Here is a 24,864-nt window from a genome sequence, read left to right on the forward strand (position 1 = left end):
AATATTATCTGCTAGGTTCGAGTCTTTTGAATTTCTTTTGCAGCTTCTATAGTTTTTAGTAATAGTCCTCCTATTTTGGCTTTTTCTGCAAACTTTTCTGTACTTTTACATTAATTTTAATTAATACTTTCCTACTTTTGATCATGCTTTTCAGCCAACAAGATAGCAAAGTACTTCCCATACTGGACACAATTCATGCACCACTGAAGCAACTGAAGCTCTGCACTTCAGGGTGACTCAAAGCAGCCGTTATGTACTAGTTGCCCCATTATACCTACAAATCAGGTGGAGAAATCACTATACCGGAATCTAGATCATTAATGAAAATTAGGAGGAGCAGTGTTCCTTATGAAGACCCATGAGGGTCTTTGCTAATGACATCATCCCAATGTGTGCATTCACCCCATGTGCATTCATGTTTACTCGCTATCCTGTCCATTGAACAGCGCTTAATCCAAAGACTTAACATCACCTTGAATGCCTACTGAATGCTATTTAAGTTTTATTTTTATAAGATTTTTTTCAGCTCTCAAAAACTTCAAATATAGTACATCACATGCTTGATCATTTTTGTATCTGTTACCGCAATTACTTGTTAAAAAATAACTAGTCAAGCAAGAGCTGCCTAAATCACTGATTAATTTTAGATTCTGAAAATTGCCTAACCTACAGTTTTATCACACAGATGATCCTATAGCATACAGTAGTTCTAAGTAAGATATATTGGTCTAAAATTATTTGGTTCAGTTTTGTCATTCTTTTTATGGATAAATGCTACATTAGCAATATTCAAGTTGGTGGATACTGCCCCTATCCTGAGAAATTGTTTAAAAAGCTTTGATAATGATCTATAAAGAACATCTTTTGTTTCCTTAGGAAAAACTAGCAGAGAATGCTACCATATTGATTTGGTTATAGTGTTCCACGTCCACTGGCTATCTGTGCTATAAAGTAATACTCATAATACAACGTATTACTGTTTATGTAATTTAATCATTCCTTACATGTGTTATATATTGCAGTATCTGTATCATTGTAAGGTGACTTGAATAAGAATGTTAGCAAAACAAATAAATATAATAACATTTCTAAACTTACAAAGCTCACATGGATTTTAAAGTAGTTATTCTTGCCAGATTTTGGACTTATGATTCACATAACTGTAGATGTTTTAGTGTTTTCCTGAGGTTATTGATTAAATAAAATCCCACTAAGGATAGAACACAGCATGAAATCAAGTAACCTCATCTGTGAAGAAATTCCCACCATTCAGCATTTAGTTTCTGTTATGAACATGGCCAGTGTATTCAATACATGTGTTATGAAGTACATCATTACTAACCAGTACATCATAACTATCCTAAATCCTCTTGAGAGGTTTGTCTTTCACAGGTCACTTTTTGGGAAACAGAACACAAAGCCCTAGGACATAAGGCATTAGATCATTTTTTACTCCATTCAGAGATTCTCTGCTGGAAAAAGGTTTTAATAAATTCAGTGACTTCATGAGTTATCTCAAAAGTAGTATTTTTGTAGTAGTACATTTTTCTCATATTATAGCCTGTTAGGTTAAGACAATATCTAAACAAGGTATTTGCCTTTGCAGTGACACAGTACGTTTTTTCTAGACATCCAGACATAACATCATAACAATGTCCTATGACTTTCACAATAGTAGGGTCAGTATTCACCAAAATGTCTTTGATTATGAACTCTATAGTAGCTTATCTTTATTCTATTTTTCTTTCATTTCATATGATTCTGAAATTTCTTTGTTAGCTGTCATCTACCCATATTATTATAAACTACATCCTATTCCTTAAGGTAAATAAGCAACTTAAAATATTTTTTTATTAACTGCGTAGGACAGCCTTAAGCTTGTGTCTTGAAGAATCTCATTTTGAATTTCTGGTAAAGTGCCTGTTTTTTATTCATTCCAGTCAGTAAGTCAATCTTTAGTCTTAGGTTATAATCAGATTGTCTCCATAAGGTTTAAATCCTCTACAGTACAGTACTGCCTTCATGTAAAGCCAGTATTTTATTTGGGGGGGGGGGGGGGCTTTTGTTGTGGACAACCAATATCACAGAATGACTTGTGGACATACACATGAAAAGTTTAATTTTTCTGACACTTTAGAAAGTTTGAGTGCTCTAAAGATAGAACAAGAGTATTTGCAGTTGGTTTGTCACTTACAGATGAAAGACAATCTTTATAAGTAGTAACATTCATTTATACACAGGACACAAAGCACATGCTGCTTTCATAACTTTGAAAACCATTCCATGTGTGAAACCAATGAGTACTGAATCTATTTACTACCTCTATATTTTGAAAACTGCCATTTAAGAAAATTGTAAACAAGTTGCAAATTCAGGCTGCTGGAAATTGCTGGGTGTTTGAGTTTTCCACTGAATTGACTGGAAACCTGGACTCTAAGTCATTCAGTTCTTTTAAAATGATCTGCCTTAAGAGAAACGAAATTGTATTGGCTAAGCCCCATAATCAGCATACAGCAGCCTAGAAATGATCAAGGTTTTGTGAACAGTAGAAAGTGAATATAATCCTCAATGTTCATGAGGCAGAATGTGTAATGCTTTAGCTTGGGAGAAGAGATTTCACAGGCACTTAGACCTAGTGTGGCTCTGCCATCCCATCCTGTTCTTGTCCTGCCCCTTTTCAGACAACATCTCCATCAATTGCACTAAAGATAGACCTCCAGGGAAGGAGAACTAAGGCTAAGAAAAGGTGTTCAGAATGTTCCCTTATCCCACAGAATAATAAATTAATTCCACTTACTTTCTGCTTTGACTCTATTTTGAAACTGCAGAAATTGTATGTTTTAATGCCAGTAGGCAAATGCATGTGCATCAGTTGTGATCACGCAAATTACCACTTATCTTCAAATATGGTCATCTATTGAGAATGTTATTAATTAAAATAGAATCATGCCACATATTTTCATTCAACTAAAGAGGAATTATAGTGTTGTAATAGCTAATCCATGACAAAAACATATCAAACGTAATCAACTCATTGTCAGGTGTAACTCATCCTTAATATAATTTGTTCCTCTCTACACATTCCTACAGCACAAAATGCTTTAAATCTATCAGGATTAACTGTCAGTTTAAAGGAAAATGGCCACTATTTCAGTAGATCTGTATTCTGCACTAAGAAGATAATTAAGTGAAAACAATAAATGCAACATTTCTTCCTTGTATTAAAACATTCTTAATAAAAACTATGAGAAAATATATAGAAATAAGAGAAATACTGTAGCTCTTAATTATTATAATATATTCTCTATGACTATATTGAACTCTTGTGTTGTCTATCAAATTTTCTCTATACATTTTTTTATTATTTGTTTTTGTTTTGATAACTCAAGTTTAAGTACATTTTTTTAACTCTAACAGATTACAGTATATAAGTTAAAACCATACACTCTTTACTGCATTCAGTTTGGGAAACTAGATGGTAAACTTCAGTTTGTATCTTTTAGAAATGAGAATACAATCACTAGTAAGTCAGGTGTTTAGTAAAGGTTTTGAAAGAGCAGCACAGGCATCATAAAAGGGACAGAGAACACAACGAAATTTTGTTGAATACACACAGCTATCTGTGTATATTCAAATCCTTGTGGAATTTTAAATGTATATCTGTTTCTTAAAATATAAAGAAAGTTTCCATGATAAGTAGGAAGTGACTGAATTTCAGGAACTCAGCAAACTTCCATCCATCATTGGATAAAAATGACTGTTTCTCAAACCCAATCCAGACAGTACAAGAACTAGAAATAAGGTGGGAAATGGATTCATACTGACTTTAATGCATTTCTTATGTAGTGTATGGATTCCAATTGCATGGACATTTTTCAGCTTATGCGTTCAATCTCAACAAGTGGAAATCACCATGACACCTTAGTTGATCATTTCCAGCTAAAATATTCTGCATCAAATCCAATAAGGTGCAAAAAAGATTTCAGGTCTTTGAAATTTAAGTGTGTCAAACTAAGTCTGCTCTTTCCAAAATGCTTTGTTTTAAAACCTTCATAAACCCAGGAAGACATTTATTGTAGTGCATTACACTTCACAATTTAGTCATAAAGAGGTTGAATCTTTGGTTTTAATGCCCTGTAATCAGTATTCCTAAATGTCAAGAGCATCTTGACTCTTTTTGAGAAAATGCTCGTAGGAATAAGAATGGTGTCATTATTACCTCACTAATGTCCTTTAGCTGTGCAGCTATGTACACAGTTGATAGGTTTGTTTTGCATTATATATAATTATATAGTATTTTTAAACAATTCCATTATAGCTGCCATTTCTCAAAGGATCAGGGTGACATCTGACGTCATGCTCCTTTGACACATAAAATCTACACTCAACAACCAATGACTAATGTTCTATTTTAAAATAGAATACATTATAAAATGTTAATGTGTAACAAGTCAATATTTGAATGTTTGATGTGACAAAAATCACATTTAATTGTCTTACTGAAGTTATATTTGCTGAATGGATTAATTTAATTATCCATCTGATAAATTTGTCACTTTCAAATTTGAGTTAATTCTACTATTTCAAAATAATTATTCCTATAAATCCATAATTGGAAATAACTGATTTAAAATAAAATGACCATCCTTGGGTGTCTCAAAAGTTGTTAGATGTACATTATTATCTTTCCAGTTTATAATAAGGAAGATACACAAAGATACAGATGCGTATTATTTGAGCTTCTATTAAGTACATGATTACTATGCCACACGTGCAATATATTAGTTTTCTTTTTCAGCGATACAAACATTTATATGTGTGGCCCCCACAAACCTAAAAGACTAAATCAATGAGAACGGTCTAAACACATATGACAATTGTAAATACCTGGTCTCACTCAAAATGCTTAGGATATCGTATTCACCTCCTTCCAATCATGTCCATGCACATTTTTATGAATTATCAAACTGAAAACATTTAAATGAGCTCAAAAAGATAAATGAGCTGACTGTGCAAAGAAACTAACCTGCAAAGAAAAATCAAAACTTAAAATATACTGGTTACATAAGTATTCACCCCCCTTTGATATGGTAAACCTAAATTAGTTCAGGTGCTTACATTTACCTTGACAAGCCACGCAGTTAGTTGAATCCCTTCTGTGGAAAGTGTTAGGGGTTCACTGATTTCAGATTGAATACACTTTTATCTGTAAAATGCCTTTTTTGGGTAGCAAATTTCAAACAAAGATGCAATCACGAAGACAAGGGAGCTTTCAGAGAGACACAGGGATAATGTTGTAGAACTGCAGTGATCACGGGAAGGGTATAAAGAACTCACCCCTAATACCCTTTTGAACATGGTGAAGTTGATCATTAGAAGTGGAAGGAGTATTATACCACCCTGCATAGATCAGGTTGTTCCTGTGACATCGCTGGGTGAATACTTTTGCAAATATATATGAATTCCTCATAAGTGAGGGTGTCATTTCCTCTGCTGGGCACATTAATGGCAAGTTAATGTCAAGTTAATGTCAAAATTAAAATATTAAGTTTCGATCCTTTTAAATTCCATCCTTTCAATTAGAATCTAACTGAACTAGAAATTGAAACAATTTTGTTGCTGTCTTAAAACTTTTTAATGCCACATTTGTTGCAGATTATTTTTCTTTTTATATTTAAACAGAGCAGAATAAAATCAACTAGGACTCTAAACAATTTCCATAAAAGCACTCCTAAATAGATGTATGTTTTTGTAGGCTCTCCTTCCTCATCTCAACAATAGCTCTTGCTGCCTCTAAATAAAGAAGATTTGAAATAGAAGTTGGTTATCCAGACACTGCCAGTACCAGATTCTAATTTTAATCCATTTTAAAGGTTTGATTTTTACTGAGTGATTTTGAATCAAATTATTCTGAGTTAAACATTTTGTATTATAAGCCTCTGATATCCAATTTATTTTGAAAAAGTAAACTTAATTTCTTTCATCTCAAGTGTCATGACCTGTTTACATGGACTCACTCAGCTGGAGTAACCACAGAGCATGAACAACATGATACGTTTCATATGATTCTCCTCAGCAGATTAGGAAATATCCAAAAATAGAAATTCTCAAACACTGCTTTATTTTACTGATATAAATGTCAACACAATATTCACAAAACTGTTCTATGTTGAAGTGTAGATATTCTATATAAATTAAAGGTTGAGCAATGTTCCTTTTACCCCAAAGGCAATCAGTTCAATGAAAATTATTTATTTATCACCTACTTTTCTTTACTTTAACAGAGTTTTTTAACTACAATGTAATGTCAGTGACGGCCGTTAATCGTAGCCGAGCACAACATTTGCCATAGCTTCAACCAGGCCATTAGTGATGGCGATGCACAGTGTCACAGTCTTGCCCTTCAAAAGTTTAGAGATGTAGATGAAATGTAGAAATAAGTGACCAACTTCCTCCTATCTCTCTTCTCCTATCTTGAAGAGCTCCTTTTCTAGGTTAAACTCCTCCCCCTAGAATATTCCACTACAAAGCAAAAAAGATTTCTTTCAAATAATAATCACAATTCTGATATACACCTTTCTCCAAGAATACACAATTAAACAATGAACATATTATTTATTATTAACAAAAATAAAATATTATATTCCTTTTATATACAGAAATATTTTAAAGAAAATACTACCCCTCTTAACGATATGTTCTTACAAATCGATCCACGAATGCTCATCCCTGGAACAGGCACTAATAAGCAGCCCTTGCTGCCATGCCAGGGTTTGGGTCTTACAGGTTGCGGGAGAAACCATTTTGCTGGTGAGAAATCAAAACAAGGTATTTGTTTGAAATGCGTAAGTTAAACACCAAGTATGTTCATTTCACTTCTAAAACAAAGAAAACGGTTGTTAGGTTTGAGTTAATGTTTAATTTTGACCATACGTGAACAACCTTACTTTACTCTGTGTCAGCACCCACAGAGCAAGCAAAGCTATCCCCGGAATTCCAGGTAAAGTTTGTTTACATTTGAAACCAGATTTATCGCCTGTGTTTAGATAGTAAAATGTTAACATATGTGTATGTGTGTGTACATGTGGATACCTCACGAGTGCCTGGGGATCTGGAAACGGAGTCTTCAGTCACACACAGAATTAAAGATTGCCAGGTATTCAAAAAAAGTTGTACCTGTTTCTAAGTAAGGCAATTTGTATCTTGATATGACTTATTTTTAGGGTCTTAACCCAAAGGTGCTTTCCTGTAATTTTGCTATTTTCTGAAATAGCCAAAGCACAACAATTAAAACAGATTAAGGTTACATTACATAAAACATACACCTCCTTTTGTCACCAATAGGCATTTACACGATAGGAATGAAAACAGTTAATTGAAAGTTCATTGTTACTTTAGTGGTGGTTAAAGTGGAAACAGTCACTGCCAGTGAAGAACCTGACTTGATACAATCCATTAAACTGTGGTTTCCACTGACTGCCAATAATTCATAATTGACTGGAAAAAAACAATTGTTGACTGTTGTTCTTTTTACAGCCTCAGCTACAATGAATATTTTTGCCTTACATTTAAATTGAAATAAAAATATGTATTTAAATTAAAGTCTTTTGAAAATGAATGTTTTGCTTAGGCAAAAGGGATTCACCAATTGCAAACAACTTGACCATTTATAATAGCACCATTTGACTTTTTCTGTCTAAGACAAAGCCTTTGACTCATTGGCCATATTGTACACTGTGCTGTACACAGTCCCACGTTACCTGCAACAGAATGTCAGGATCATACTGAGTACAGATATGACTGCCACTCACTGATGATACTGCAAGCACACAGGTACCCTGTAAACAGGGTGCTGTTGTGTAGCAGACCAAGGATACTCTGGCTGACTCATGCCCACAGTACCTAGCAGCCCATGGCCGTTTGAATGCCCCTGTTAAAGGAATCCTGGTCACTGTCGCCTAATGACATGGCACAGGCTCAGATTTGCTATTTATGGACTATAGAACTCAGGCTGTGCTTCAGATGAGAGCCTTTACTGGTTGAGCCAATCTGCAGCCTCAGTGATTGCTTTTTTAACCTTTTCACTTTCATTCCACTCTACGCCTTAGTGCTCTGTTATTTCTATATCCATTTATATCTTGTATCCATCTATCTAACCCGGCTCTCAGTTTAAACTTCAGTTATTTTTAAATTTAATGCAAATTAATCATGCCACTGACACATTAATGTCTTACTCTTCCTTCTAAATACTGAAGGAAATGTTCAAAGGTTTTGCACACCATAAAAATAGCTGAGCTAATTATGAAATAACCTTCTTCATTGCATAGTTTAGGAATATATTGCATTTTTTATGTAATACAGAGACGTTGCGTTTTTTTATTTTTACAAAAACAAACTTGTTCCACTATAATTTATTCACAGTTTATATTGATTTATATTAGGGGTTGAAAAAGAAGGGCAATTTAAAGAACTCCATGAGAACTATGAATGTAGAGCATCAAAAAACAGATGCCACATGTGAGATAGTTGTAATCGCAGAATAAATATAAATGCTACACATCCTGAATTGTGTGGATAAAATTAGAAGCTGGTGATTGCATTCAAATACTACAGATAGCTCAATCACTAAACAAGTGAAGATTTGGACCACAATATTGTACTGCAAAGAAGAAATGGAACTACTATCAATTTTGTAGCTCAAAATTGTAAAATGTATAAAATGTTTTATTTATTAACTTATCTGACAAAATCGTTTTTTATTTTCCATTGGCTTTACCATTAATCTGCTGCAGTTTTTTTCTGTATCAGTGTTAAAGGTGAATTTTAATTATTTTAATTGTATTTGTTTTTATTTTCAGAAATGATGTATTATATATTCAGTTTAAAAATAACTCAATGAGTCTCTTTCAGGTATATGATCCAATGCATTTGCATATGAGAGAAACTACAGATAAATGTGGTGATGCAAATTTTATTATCATGCAATACATTAAATTTTCACAATAAAATTGGAATCAGGGTAAATTGTACCCCAATTATTTTCAGGTACATAGAATCATTTTTAAAACTGATTTTACTTACTCCTTCAAATTTCAAGAGGTGGCACCCTCTCCAACTTTCCAACAACAACTCTGGTATGTTTGGACAATACAATAGTGTAGAATTCCAGCATCTACACCGTAAAACGAATTAATTTGACACTGACTAAAACATCTTCACAGGATTTCTTTTCCAGCTACCCGTCACTAAAGAGTCAAATGGCAATTGGTGTACTTATGTATTATATAGTATAATAGGACTTGAAGAGTTAAGAATAGAACATGTGTTTCATAAAATTATCATGTATCATAAACAAAAGGAGAATAAGCTGTACTAACAAATTAAACTTTTGAGAGGTGACCTCTTGTTGTTGGGCACAGACCTATGTCTTGTAGAAAAAAAGCTGAACAGCAGTGTTAAACAGAGTCCCAGTAGGTTTAGAATTTTATTATTTTTTGAGGAAGTTAGGGAACACTCCAGATCAAGATGAAAAACTAAGTAAATGCACATGAGAGCTATAGCAGAGCATGTCTTCCATTAGCAATGGCAGTTTTATAGGTGACTGCAGTGCTGTGGAAGAATGCCAGCTGTTCAACAGTTTCTAATAATTAAGGCCCTGTGCAGATATATATTGGAATGATGTCTAGATTCTAATAGACCACAGCACTTCAAAAGTATTCTGAACTTCGGAATCTCCTAAGGACAACACCATGTGTCCAGCACTGCATGTCTGGTTAGGAAACTGAAAGGAGAGACATTAATCAAAAAAGTAAGGGAAAGGTAGAAGTTGTCAATTAAAATAATATTTTTTTTAAAATTTTTGTAGAGAAATATTCTTATCATAATGTTTGCTTTCGAATATTTCCGTCTACAGTAGAATCTGCGACAGTTAATTATACTGATTAACATGCAACAAAACAGTCCATCAGTTACAGAAGGATGATCAGATTATGTCAATTGTATTAGAAGATATTAAATAAATACATTATTCCAATTAAAAATATTAATTATAGTAGTAATTATTTCCGCCATACACGCATTATTTTTGTTCAGATGGAGGTGTTATCGTGGTTTTTGTGGACAATATTTTGGAGCTAAAAAAACTTTCATTCCTTGACAGCTGCTTACAATTTGTTTCATCTCTTATCTTACTTTTATTGCTATTACCCTCAGAACATCCTGGGAAGGATGAAGACTGCTCTCCTTCAAAATAATGAGGACTGTCATAGCCATCCATCATTTATTCACCTCTGGGTTCAGGGGTTCACTTGTATGTGACAGACAGAGGAAACCCTGGCTAATTCAAAACCACATAGGAATGGTAGTCCCTTGCCACTCACATACTACTGTTCTGGGTATGTGATTCAACGCTGTGATTCAGAATCTGGTCTCTAGGATTTCAGCCTGCATTCCCAACAAGTGTTGTATACGTTGAGCTGATACATTATTAGCTACGACCTTATAATAATCTCTGAAGACGTTTTTTTCTTCCATTTAATTTTGTTTTTGCAGTAATTAGCTTCTTTCATTTACAATAAAAATGTTGGTATCTCATTTCAAGTGCTTTTTCTAATCCACAGCTTACATTGAGTAACTACTCAATTTCAGGTGGGCATGAGCTTTTAAGACCTAGGATATATCAGTACATCACAGGCTGCACACACCCCCAAATTCACTCACACTTCATAGTCAAAATGAAAGGCTCTATTGGCTAGATATAAACCCAAGATCCAAGATATAACGTAACACCACTAACTGTCATGCCACTGTACCACCTGAACACTTAGTGGTTTTATACAGATCTGATTCATATATATTAGCATAATGCACAATCTTTGTCCATATCTGCGAGGAGTCTCTGGACTGGAGCTATTTGTTTAGTTTCTCGGAACACTTTTTTGTCTATTTCTAATACAAGTGCTTTCAATTTTTTTATTTGTCTTTGTCTTAATAAAGCAAACTGAAAGATTTTAAATTGCTTTTAATTCCATGACATTGCTGGATATACTTAAGCACAGCGTAAACAAAATGTTTTCTTTTAACAGTACTTCTTTTACAAGGCCTGTTATCAACAGATGAACATTGTACAGCAGTTACACGGAATGTAGGCTTGTGGAAGGTTCACTAAGGTCAACAGTGTCTCTGTTGAAAGTCCTTCACCCTTTACCTTTGAAATCCTCTTTTTATGGTTCTCCAGCTCTGTCTCTATTTCTGGACCTTGTCACTGTAGTTCCTCTCTAATCAATACATACAAGCAGTCCTCGGCATAACGCAGATGACCGTAGAAGACACAGAAGTATTTACAGATGCATGACAGAAAATCTTTGTTTACCCCTAGAGAGAGAATTATGTCAAAACTTGGTGAATGGGTGGATATTAAATACAGGTTGTGTTTCATTCACAGGAAAATCCTCTTGACAGTGGGGAAAAATGTTATAAAATGGTGAACTAATAGGAAACTATAATGTTATGACGGCTGTCCTGCGATGTCTCTCAGCTAGAATTTGCCTTGAGTCACATTCTCACAAGAGCTCAGTTTTCCAGGGCTTGCTGCTCTGAATGGATCTCCTTTTGGTGATCCTTCTTAATTAAAAATTATCCAGTTCATTGTTCAATTCCTGTATCTCTATTTAATGCCAAGAAAGAGCTTTGATGGTGCTTCTTCATTATTCATTATTTCACCCCATCCCATTTGCAGTACTGCTTCCTGATCTCTGGTCCATTTGACAGATACCTCAGTGGCTTTTCCATGCGGCCATCTCAACCAGGAATGCTAAGCCCGTTTGCACCCCTGTCCTTGGTTCTTGACACCAGGATTCCTCTCCGAAGTCGAATACCCATTCTCCCTCGGGGCTCGGCAACAGGGTTCCGATCCAAGGCTGAGATACCCAAGCATCCTCCTTTTTTGCTCTCCGAAGCTGAGGCTGCCTGATTCCTGCTGATAGGCTGATTGACCAGTGTTCAGATCCCCAGGCTCATCACTGATCACCCTTGCTTGTTGCCACTGAAGCAGTCTGCCCTGTCTCTGGCTCAGGATTTCACTTCAGTTTGCACTGCAGCACTTTTTTTCCCAATTTGCCCTTTTTTCAGGACACTACTCTGCACTGCAGTTTTTTGTTCTACTGTGCAAGGTGGCTGCTGGCCTCCGCCCTGCAACCTTTGGCTCCTTTGCTGACCTCCTTCTCCTGCAGTTCCATCCCACGTTCAGGAGGCAGCTTCCATCAGCCAGGACCCTAGGGCTCTCCCCATGCAGCCATTTTTTCCCCCCTCTTCCTACCAGTCCTGCTCTTGTTCTGTAGTCCTGCCCTAGCAATGTGGTTTCTTTCTTGGACTGCCCTCTTTCCTGCTGCCTTTGGACTTCTCTTTGAGACAGCTACTTCTCCAGACTTAGGGCTCTTCTCTATTCGTCAACACTTTCTCTTGGGCTGTCTGGGTTACTTTTCTTTTTCTTTTTTTCCTGGCCTCCTTCAGGCACCCCAGGAGAGCCTTCCGTTTCTTCCTAGGGAGCCAGGAATCCTGTTTTCGCTTGAATGTCTGATAAGCATCACTCGGTCAGCCTGAACTCCCCAAGGATTCCTAGTTCTCGGCTCTGACTGGGACTGCCCCCTATAGCTGTGCTGACCCAGGGCTCTGGGAATTGAGAGGGGACTGAGGACAGGTCCATTGCCTCCCGTCCATTGCAGATGTCTCCTTCAGTTGGTCCAGAGGGAGCCTGAATATCCAAGCCTGGCACCTCTGTCAGAGAGTTGAACCTGGGAGACCGAGATAACAGTGCACACCTGGCCTGGTTGTGGAGGGAACCCCCCCGTAAGGGTGTGCACCTTGAGTCACCAAGGCGGACCTTTGTTTCAGTTTTCCCTCCTCTCCTCTCAGTTAAATCTAAGGGGCAAAGCACAGCTGTGCTCTGAGAAGGTTCCTTCTTTTTCTTTATCCTGTCCAGTGTATAGGCCTGTTGGTTTGCCATCCTGCATCTCTGGCTACTTACAAGGCTGTTCCCTTGGCTGTTCCAGACCAGTGTAGTCCCTCTTTTTCTGGGGACTTGGCAGCTGGTCCTGACCCGAAGCCGAGGGTCTCGGATTCCAGTTGATGTGCTGGGATGAGCAGTTTAATTTAGTGCCGGTGCTTTGCTTTACTCACCAGGGATGCAGAAAGCCAATATCTCTCAGACTAACGCACCTCACCTTGTTTTCTTTCAACATTAAGTTATAATATATTTGTTAATATAAAAATATTAACAATATAATAATATTTTAATTTTTAAAGGACCACAGGATTATTTTCCATTTTTAATGTTTATTACATTTTGAGCATTGCCTCCATGAGATGGTGTGGGACCCAGAATAATGTAAATCTATTTCCCTTTGCAGCTTGGATGCTGACACATCTCCCCACATCAACCTCTTAAGACATACGCAATGTCTTGATTCAGGATTGTATGAAACTAGAATCTGTAGTTTGTGGGGTATATGAGCAGCTATAGAGGAAGTCTTTTAAAAATCAATTGGATGCTGCCAAATTATTTAATAGCAAGGATAATAAACATTTAATTTAATAAACACCTATTGTATTTTAAAAATCAAAACCTTATAGCAACAAAATTGATTCTTAAAATACATTAGGTGTTTATTAAATTAACTCGCTGTCTAGTATTCTCACCATCAAAGAGACTGAAGACCATTTTTTCTGTTATTTCAGTGACTTTGTGCAAGTTTTTCTGCTTATTACTTTTCTGGGTGCCATATTATATTTAATCATTATATTTAATGTGTATTGATACAAGGAACAATTTGTTTTCTTTTCCTTTGTTGAATTCTATTATGTATACTTCTTGATTTTCTATTGTATAGATTGAGCTTAAAAAAATGAAAAAAATTAACTTAACAGTGTTCAGCAGATGTAACACTTTGCTGACTGGAGTATAGTTGTTTTGTACTCTAAATTTGTAACATAATACATAAATGATAAAATCAGGGCAATTTTACAGCAATAATTTTGACCTTATTTGTCATTTAAAATAGTACTTTCAGGACATATTGTTGATTTTATAGTTTTAAATTAACATTAACAGCACAAATAAACAATCAATTTGAAAGTCTATATCAGTTTAATAATGGACTCACTCAGGTGTAGCTAACTGATCTTTAAAATACAAAATTTCAGCACCCTGCCTTTAAGGCACTTACCCGAATTGCACCACAAAAAAAAACGATAATTTCTAAATGGCAGGGACTAGTCTTCCTAACAACAGAATGAAACAATGCTACCCTTTGAAATGAAAATGAGAAAATGATGTATGGTCATAGTGTCAAAGAGTTTGAACCCAAGGAATGTTATGGATAGTGTATGCTTTATTGATTTCATTAGTAAGGGTAGACAATCATTTCATGCAGATAATACTAAATCTGAAGGCCGATAAAATAGTGTAGCGTTGAATCATAAAGATTAAAAAAAAAAGCTTTAGTAAAGCAAATTTTCGATTTACCAGGCAGAGATATTTTGTAGAATTCTCTTGAATATGTGAACATCACAGAGTCGTTTACCTATTTGTTGGGGCAACCTTAAGCAAATTTACTTATTAAAGTTACATGAAAATTGAGCTCAGCAAGCATGTAAAATCAATCAAGAAGTTCAGTTAGAGCTATATTTACTTAGAAATGTAAATTTACTTATTGTAAGCCACTAGTTCAATTAATTTGCCAAAATAAATGAGGACATGTAAAACCAATATTATTTGGAGACTGTTTAATGAATACATTATATGTTAACTGAAAACAGGTATTACCTGTTCGTAAACTCATCTGATATTTAATCAGCTCTGCCTGGAACATCATAAACACATCCTTTAATGATATAGAGAGGTAAAGACTATAGACCTACATAAGAGATTTTTGCATTTTCAGACATTTTGTAATTAACTTTGACAATACATGATCTTCTACAGTAAAATAAAACAATTTTAATAAAAATTTTACTGAAATAAACATCTTTCAAAATATTTCGGGACTCTTGAGTGCCTCATCCAATGTACAGTGCCTTGCGAAAGTATTTGGCCCCCTTGAACTTTTCAACCTTTTGCCACATTTCAGGCTTCAAACATAAAGATATAAATTTTTTATTTTATGTGAAGAATCACCAACAAGTGGGACACAATTGTGAAGTGGAACGAAATCGATTGGATTTTTGAAACTTTTTTAACTAATAAAAAATGAAAAGTGGGGCGTGCAAAATTATTCGGCCCCCTTGCGTTAATACTTTGTAGAGCCACCTTTTGCTGCGATTACAGCTGCAAGTCGCTTGGGGTATGTCTCTATCAGTTTTGCACATCGAGAGACTGAAATTCTTGCCCATTCTTCCTTGCAAAACAGCTCGAGCTCAGTGAGGTTGGATGGAGAGCGTTTGTGAACAGCAGTATTCAGCTCTTTCCACAGATTCTCGATTGGATTCAGGTCTGGACTTTGACTTGGCCATTCAAACACCTGGATACGTTTATTTGTGAACCATTCCTTTGTAGATTTTGCTGTATGTTTGGGATCATTGTCTTGTTGGAAGATAAATCTCCGTCCCAGTTTCAGGTCTTTTGCAGACTCCAACAGGTTTTCATCCAGAATGGTCCTGTATTTGGCTGCATCCATCTTCCCCTCAATTTTAACCATCTTCCCTGTCCCTGCTGAAGAAAAGCAGGCCCAAACCATGATGCTGCCACCACCATGTTTGACAGTGGGGATGGTGTGTTGAGGGTGATGAGCTGTGTTGCTTTTACGCCAAACATATCGTTTTGCATTGTGGCCAAAAAGTTCGATTTTGGTTTCATCTGACCAGAGCACCTTCTTCCACATGTTTGGGGTGTCTCCCAGGTGGCTTGTGGCAAACTTTAGACGAGACTTTTTATGGATATCTTTGAGAAATGGCTTTCTTCTTGCCACTCTTCCATAAAGGCCAGATTTGTGCAGTGTAAGACTGATTATTGTCCGATGGACAGACTCTCCCACCTCAGCTGTAGTTCTCTGCAGTTCATCCAGAGTGATCATGGGCCTCTTGGCTGCATCTCTGATCAGTCTTCTCCTTGTCTGAGCTGAAAGTTTAGAGGGACGGCCAGGTCTTGGTAGATTTGCAGTGGTCTGATACTCCTTCCATTTCAAGATGATCGCTTGCACAGTGCTCCTTGGGATGTTTGAAGCTTGGGAAATCTTTTTGTATCCAAATCAATCCGGCTTTAAACTTCTCCACAACAGTATTACGGACCTGCCTGGTGTGTTCCTTGGTCTTCATGATGCTCTCTGCGCTTTCAACAGAACCTTGAGACTATCACAGAGCAGATGCATTTATACAGAGACTTGATTACACACAGGTGGATTCTATTTATCACCATCAGTCATTTAGGACAACATTGGATCATTCAGAGATCCTCGCTGAACTTCTGGAGTGAGTTTGCTGCACTGAAAGTAAAGGGGCCGAATAATTTTGCACGCCCCACTTTTCATTTTTTTATTAGTTAAAAAAGTTTCAAAAATCCAATAGATTTCGTTCCACTTCACAATTGTGTCCCACTTGTTGGTGATTCTTCACATAAAATAAAAAATGTATATCTTTATGTTTGAAGCCTGAAATGTGGCAAAAGGTTGAAAAGTTCAAGGGGGCCGAATACTTTCGCAAGGCACTGTATGTGTTGAGATAGGTCTTAGGAACAGCTTATGCAACCCACAGTAAATCTATGCTGAGCGACTCTGTCTGCAGCTAGTATTCCTTAAGATAGTGATGAAATGGCAAAGCTGTTCTCCAGTTGAACTATGTACAGATCGCAGAGGGTCACCATATGATTGCTTAAATACCACTCAAACAGCTGAATGGCTTCATCAAGGGCCAAGTGGTGTAGTTAGAAGAGCCATTTTTTGTGCAGGTACATTTAAACTCTACTACTGTATCTTTTTTTAAATCAAAGTGAATATTGGCAATTCAAATTTGGAGAAAACTATGTATTTTGCTCCACTTGGCAAGTGCAAGAATCAAGCATTGAGAATGTTTGAATAAAAATTTAAAATAACATTATTGTGAATTGCATACCATCAAATTAGCTAGACAAAACATTCATGCAACACAAAGGAAGATTTAATTGCTGAAATGCATGAAACATTATACACTGATATTTGGATGTCGGATTTTTTAAAGTTAGGGATGGATAGTTACATGAAAACGTTTTTACTGACTCTTTTTGTGTTTTTTATTTTGGCTTTAATAAACTAAAAAAAATATTGTGTCTTATCTTGGTACTTAATTTTCAAATACAAAAATAGGTGGTTGAAACATTGGTAGGCAAGGACTGTTTTTTAATCTGATGCCTTCAGTAATAGGGAGGTCAGTGCAGGGACTGGAGTAACAGTGTATCGAGAGAAAAGCAAAGATCAGTTTAGCAGTAAGGACAGCCAAGAGAGAGTTAGAATAGTGTAGGGAAGAGAAGGTAGGATTCATGCACAAAATCATGGTGGAAGCATGCCAGGGAAGAAAATGGAGGAGTCAAGTGAAACAGAAATAGAGATCCACAGAAGAAAATGTAGAAGAGAGGAAACTGAAGTCAGTGTTTGAGATCTCGAGCTTAGTATGGTGGACCATGGCAGAGATGTAGGAGTAGTATCAGAGGACAGGAAGGCTTGACCATCATTAGTAATGGGAATAAATTAAAGTATACTAGGAATGTGAGACTACAGAAAGAACTACAGAGGGCCTGTGGGATCCCTGAGGGACACCAAAGGTGAAAAAGTAAAAAAAACAGACATGGAAGTCTTACCATGAAACTGGAGGAGAACCATATGAGAGCAGTACCAGAAATCAAGGTCAGCAACTGTTAAAAGGACAATAAAGGTGATCCATATTGTCAATGGTGTCAGACTGAAGGATTAGGATAGGATAGATAGTTTGATTGAAGAGGGCAGAGAACATGCTTGAGGTTTTTAGAAAGGAAGGAAGAAGAGATGCAAGGTTCTGAAGAGTAGGAAGTAGGGGCATACTGACAGCACATTTAAAAACTATTGGAAAACAGCCTGAGAGAAGAGAGGTGTTAAAGGGGAAATGCAACACTCTTTTTATATTGCAGGGTTAGAAGGAATTCACATTGATGAGTGCACTATAAAACCACAATAAAATTAAAATCTACACAGTAACTTGTAAAACCTCCAATTTACATAAGAAATAGACAATTTCCAGGTATGCACAGCGCCATATTCTGCGATTCAGAATGAGGGAAAAAAACTTCCAGTGATGTGATGCAGCCTTATTACACAACCTTGCACAAACTGTACGTATTCATTCGTACATCACAGTACATTAGTAATTACAGTGACTAGTGAGCAGGAAGGGGCATGTAGCAAATTATGGAAATTCTTGCTCTCACCCATGGCAACTTACAGTACTTTCACCAAATTTGTGATTTTGTGCTTAATTTGAAGTTTTTCTGTAAAGTCAATTAATTCATTTTTTACTGACATTTAAAACCGGTCTGAGAAATTAAGACTGCAGTTCCCCTTTAAAGAGGAAATGTAGGGAAGGATTAAAGGATGTCAGCCTGGCAGAGGTGAAGTAAGCTTGATCTTGGGGCAAGAAGATGGGCCAGAGAGAATCTTTTGGGAAAGCAGTTGAAGGTGGGGTGTTAAGTGAGGGAGGAGATGAATTGTTAAGTGGTTGTACTGTAGATGTCAGAGATTTTGGAAGAGAAAAAGAAGGCAACATTTCACAGGATTTCACAAGACAGGGGAAAGGCTGAGGAGAGATAGAAGTACTTGAAAGGATTGTGCAAAGAAGGCTGAAAATTGGAATGGTTGGCACAGGAAAGTGCTGAAGAAAAGGATTAAAGAAGAGAGCAGTTAGAGGTCCATTGTAGAGGGCAATATAGATCTCTTTCATTGTACTTCAGCTCAGTGCTGAAACATTTAGTTTTAATGAATCAACTATGAAGTCATTTAAACTTACTGAAGATTTTTCATTAGGCTGAAAACCAAAGGAGCAGTATGAATTTTTCATTATTTTTCCAAAGAAATCAATTTTGCATCCTTTGACAGGAACTAGGTGTGACATAACTCTTAGAGTATGTAGGCACTAAACACTGTAATAAAACAGCTTTTATAGAACCAAGAATTAACTACCTGGGTCTCTCTGTGATAAACAGAAATCAACAGCATTCAAAAGAGATATAAATTCAACAAAGAAAACCAAATCCATTCTTTAAAATAAAATACCCTCTTCATGAGAAATATGTTATTTAAATTGCTGCTAAACTGGAGAGAACATTACTCCATGTCCCAAATAAATACATTAGAAGAAGGGTTTCTGCTTGGTGGGTACCACCAAAAGGAAATCATTATTTCCACAAATAAAAGAACACAGCCCTTTCTTCTAAACTTAAATTCACTCCCTTCAGATTTTAATTATGGTTTTCTGTCTCTCAAGGAGAACGCCCAAAGTGCTGAAAACCTGGCAGCACCCACTCTCTGTAATGCTGCATCATAATGAGAGGTACAGTAGAGAGAATAAAGTATCTTGGCTGAACGTCTGATTGACTGCCCTGGTCTCTTGGTCAATCCATTCACCTATTATCTTGCTATTTGAATAATGGATTGAACTGAGTAGTGATCACAATGCTCACTGGCCATGCAATAACCCATATAGATATCTTTAATGCTCTTGGGGTGTGATATGATATTGTACAGTGACATTACTACACTGGGTTCTCAACAGAATACTAATCTCATGGGTTAAGTCATAATTTTTTCTCATAGTATAACTGAGGCTTGTCTGGACTAAAGGGCCAGAAGGCATACCGTAGACAGCATTAGAGTCTAAACCTCTGTATTATTATAATGTGGTCACTATCCAAGTCTACTGCAGTTAGTCAAAGTCCAGACCTCAAAAAATCCTCCTTATGCCCTCTAGTGAAGTGGCTTTAAGTACTTTTGAGGACACAGAATCTGACAAGCCTAAATCCACTTGATCCCGACCATAACCACCACAGTGCTTTTTTGTGCATAGCCGCATTCATGAGGGCCAGAGTCGTACACCCTTAAGGACTGTGAACTGTTGCAAAAGGGTGAAAATGGGGGATGACTTGCCATCATCCAAATGGAGAACAATTGGTCAGGTGTCAGTCTATTCATCAAAAGGAAAAAGAAACGGACACGTCGAACAAACCAATCATGGAATTTATAAAGCATAGTACTTTGTTGTGAGTTTCAGAATTCAGAGACACTTTGTGTTTTGATGACCAATAAGCAGCTTAAATGCCTGGCTATTTATTGTGAGGAAATGTACAAGGAAGTGTAGTTACAACTAAAAGAAGAGGTAGGTTTTCATGTTTTTTTGAAGACACAAGCACCAAATGACCATTTTGGCCAGCTTATCACTTTTGCTTTTTACATTTTGAGTGAATAGTCCTTATCCCACCAGGATCTTAGATCTACATGGTAGTCTCCTGTTGATGAAAACCATCCTGAAAAGGTCCTCTTCCTTTTCAGTTGCTCTTCACTTGGATCTATTCATACAAGCCACTATATTTTCTAATCAACTCATAATTCTATCTTCATTATTTACCAGACACAAGAGCATTACAATTTGCTCTATAACACCCATTTTCTAACATTCTCCATCTTAAGGATCACTTTATGGCTTGCCTAAGACCCATCTGTGAAAAGCACTGCTATTGCACTGTACCAATGACAATCACACTGTCACACAAATTAGTTGCATTTGAAAACCAGGGGTAGTGATGTCACAGTACCATGATCATTATACGGTGCACAGCACATTATGGGCTTTTAAAATCTACATTTAAAGAATAAGTGTGCTTTCAAAATCTTTCACACATAACCAGTACCTTATATCGTTTATCAAATTATTAGCAAGACAGTTGTATGTCTAACACTGTTATCCAACTTCCTTAAATATGCACTTACATAACATTAGCACTAAAAATATTACCTGATACTGTCATTTTGTTGTATCTGGCATTCTGACCACTAGTGAACATGAATTTTTAGAATATAGTTGTTTTTGTTCACCCTTCTATTGTAACAGGTAAGTAATTTGAGAACCAGGTTTCGTTTACATTGATGGTAAGTTAAGAAGCTATCCTGCTCAAATGTTCAACAGCGTTTGGAATTTAACTCACAGAACCAGAACCCTTAGATCTATCAACTACTCCACGCTGCTGTTGACTAAATTCAAGATTAGATTACACACCCAGTTAGACTTTACAGTACAACATGCAGCCAACACACTTAAAGATCTAGGGAAATTTGTAAATTTATTTTAAAATCAGTTCATTATTGGGCCTTATTTCTAACAAAATGTATTTATTTCAATGTTTAAAATTCAAACACTAAAAAGTGATTCTCTTATGAATATAAATATAGTAATAAGTGGAAGTTTTTTATGTACTGTAGTCAAAACTGTAAAGTACAATATTTTATTTTCCACTTAAAATTATAACATTACCAAAAGTATGTGAATGAAAATAAGTCACCAGGCTATGTTATTTGCTTACTTGCCTCCTGAGCCAAGAATCACAGCCAATCAGCTATTATAAGAAGCCAGGGTATCAGCTTCATCAGAATTACTAGGAAGTTAGTTCCTGAAACCCATAATGCTTTGTGTGTGAACAAAAAAAGTACCTACTGGATTGACTCGTAGTTTCCACTTTGGTTTGTGCTTCACAGTTGGATGTGAAGGGTTGACTTTGTCAGTGCTTCTGAGGATTCTGAATAGTTGAATCAAGTTCTCAGGTAGTTGTTTCTGTTCAAGACTAAAAAGTAATTTCCAGTCATAGCCAGAAACCCCAACAGAATGTGTTTTAAAGCTTGTGCACAAATAGTGCTGAAAATTGGATATGTAGCACAGTCCAATTTGCATCGTAATGATGAGGTAACCCCATTTATTTCATAGGAATCTATTTTGGAGGATAAAGTGGCTTTTAAACCTAAGAGACATTTCAATCAGTGAGCTTGACATTCCTGGGTCTATTGAGGGATGAGAGACCATTAGTTCAAAAAGTTCTAAAAGGGGCTTTTCTATGTATTTCAGTTTTCACAGTCAAACAGGCATAGACAGATGAATAAAAGGTCCACAGACAACCTTCTCTTGATTGTATTTCATTCACCCCCAACAGCACCACTCTCTTACTCCATATACCTCATCTTTATTCAAATGACTTTTGTGACACTACATATCACTACTGGGGTTACAGTGCGGAGGCAGGCATCTTTAATAGGTCTCGGGGTACAAACATTCGAACAAAAATGTAAGGTTAAAAAAACAACAGTGCTTTTTTTATATACAAGGTGTGTAAATAAAATTCTAAAACAAAATTCTATTCCCTTTAAACCTCTCCACAAACAACCAGGGTTGCCATAATATTAAACAGCATAAAAAAACCCAAAGGTCTTTCTGGACTCTGCCCCCTGGTATTTAAACAGTTTGTGGTCCTCCGGTGCTCCGGTTGGTTAATTGATGGAGGATGGCAGGTCATTCCCCACAGCGTGCTGGGAAATGTGGCTCTTACAAGATCCTCCATCTTGTATTTCACATACAAATAAATATAAAAAAACAACTTGTTGAAATGGGAGTTTCACATCCAAAAGGTTGATTGATTTACAGCTTGTAATTTCTGTCCAAATGAAGCCCTTTAAATATTTCAAATTTGTATAAAGAATGTATAAAGGATGTAGGAAAATAATTTCCTCTTTTTTATCACCAGTGTTTCACATTAAAAGGCACTGATGAAAACAACAGGATTATACCCTGGACTCAACTGAACCATCAGCCAAAACTGAGATGAGGTAGCTTCCCACCCGAACTTCCTCATGATTGGCAGATCTTGACTGAAATAAAATCTGTGTTCTCCCTTACCTACTGTCGATGGCCAATTGGACAATATTAGAGCTGTGATCATGTCCTTGGGAAAATGCTGTCAACACTCTCTCACGGTAAGTGAAATCAGAAAAGGTTCAGTTGGAAGGTGAGGAATCGAGGAACTGGAAATCAATTGTTTTTGTAGGATAATTAAATTCCTAACTTGATTTAAAAGATGGGTTATTTTTATATTCAATGATGAAAAACATTGAGATGCACAAACGGGAACAAAGGGATTGCAGGTCAGAACAATAAAGAAGCAGAGGACTGTAGTTCTCGGTTTTGAATTCCATTGTGGCCTGTCTTGTTGGACCTTCCCTGCACATACTGTAGCTCCTATACATTTTACACCAATCAAGATCATAGATTACCTGGACCTGGAGCACGGCTCAGTCCATTACCAAGAATAATTGTAATTTGCTTTCTGCATCACCACAATGATAATAATAGAAACCTTTATTTAACCAGATAAATCAATTGAGGCTCTCATTTATAATGATGAGATTCATCAACAATGAAGCAGCTATAGTGCAAGTTTCCAGGGGAAAAATGAAAAAAACAAAACAGAATGCTCTCCCCAATGAAAAGATGACCTATAGATTTCTAGAGAAATGTCACAAATGGAGGATCATTTTTGAAAGGGCCAACACATTACAATATGTAGACTGACAGTTTGATGATGGTTTTGTTGCTCATTAGAGCATTGAATTCACAAGCCAACTATTTGCTTATATCTACTAACAAGTTACTAATAAGTTGCTAATTAGTTTTCTAATTACAACAGTACCTTTAATCAATTAGTTAGCTACTACAAAAGGTTATTCAAATCTCCTAGAATATGCAAACATACGTATCATATTTTCTCACAACCTGTAGTTCTCTAACAACCATACGTATCACCATTTAAAAGATAAAATAAACATTTGACAGCTTGACATGATATAAATACACTTCTACTGTTAATTAAATCGGGAAAAGAAAACACAAAGCCTATGCTGACAGATAAGTTCAACAAAGTTTTAGGAATTAAAAAAATGTAGCTATATATTAAAACACAATCTGTCAATGATTTCTCTCTTTGCAAGGGACAGAAGCCAGGACAGTCCTCCTGTCAGCTGTTGCAGAATGATTGCATGTGCTCCACTTCCTCTGCAGTGCTGTCAGCTGGGATTTTAATGGCAGCTCCTCTCTTGTTTCTGGTGCTGGCTAGTGTCATGGCCAGTTTTGTTCTGCTTCACCACTAGGAGTCCTGCAACATTTCCATTACTGGTGTGATGGTCCTCTTGGCCAACACTGATAGCTTTGGCCTTCTCCATTACAATGGAGCTTGTATTGGCCTTTTACAGTATGTAGCAGCTAAACCTGTGATAGCAGAGGTATCTCCAAAGAGCTCCTTTTAATGTGAACTATCCTGTGTTGTGTGACTTAAGCACACTTAACTGCCCTTTTGTTATTTATAGTTAATTTTAATCTTTTCATTGTTCTACTCATATTTTCTAGTAGTACCTCATCATTGGTCTGCAACACTGTTCCTGTTCACTGTTATGATATATGACTAAATCACTACAGTATGTCTTTCATCAAGTGCTTTCATCAAATTCCCCCTATTAGGTGCTGGATATGAGTAATTAAATGACGTTTGTCACATGCAGTAAAGCTTCTTGTCTTACTTTGTAGGAGAAAATACAATTGTCAGCAACTTTGTCACTACAGTTACACCTTTCCAAGAGACCAATCTTGCCACTTAGAACAGACTGTGATGGGGAAGATCTTGTCTAGGATGTATCCTGCCTTGTTCCCATTGTTTGATGGGATAGGCTCCGGCTCCCAGGGAATCCTACATTGGACGAAACTTTTAGAAAATGGATGAATGGTTACAGTTCTCATGAACAGAAAAAGGTCCTTCATTTTAGAACAACAGTTTGTCTTGATTGC

The 24,864-nt window shown here is 36.3% G+C and overlaps 1 long non-coding RNA gene across 4 annotated transcripts; it reads left to right on the forward strand.

Moving 5' to 3' along the window:
- Nucleotides 1-6,755: 6,755 nt before the first annotated feature.
- Nucleotides 6,756-24,574, forward strand: LOC107079833 (uncharacterized). Of its 4 annotated transcripts, none has more exons than XR_011189178.1 (4): nt 6,756-6,828; nt 19,477-19,542; nt 22,775-23,003; nt 24,015-24,574. It is a non-coding gene; the product is annotated as an uncharacterized lncRNA (long non-coding RNA). The 4 variants fall into 4 exon arrangements; XR_001480739.2 differs by having other exon boundaries at nt 22,791-23,003; XR_011189179.1 differs by having other exon boundaries at nt 6,778-6,845.
- Nucleotides 24,575-24,864: the final 290 nt, after the last annotated feature.

The sequence above is a fragment of the Lepisosteus oculatus genome, chromosome 3 (assembly GCF_040954835.1).
Source record: "Lepisosteus oculatus isolate fLepOcu1 chromosome 3, fLepOcu1.hap2, whole genome shotgun sequence".
In the NCBI taxonomy this organism is placed as follows: Eukaryota; Metazoa; Chordata; class Actinopteri; order Semionotiformes; family Lepisosteidae; genus Lepisosteus; species Lepisosteus oculatus.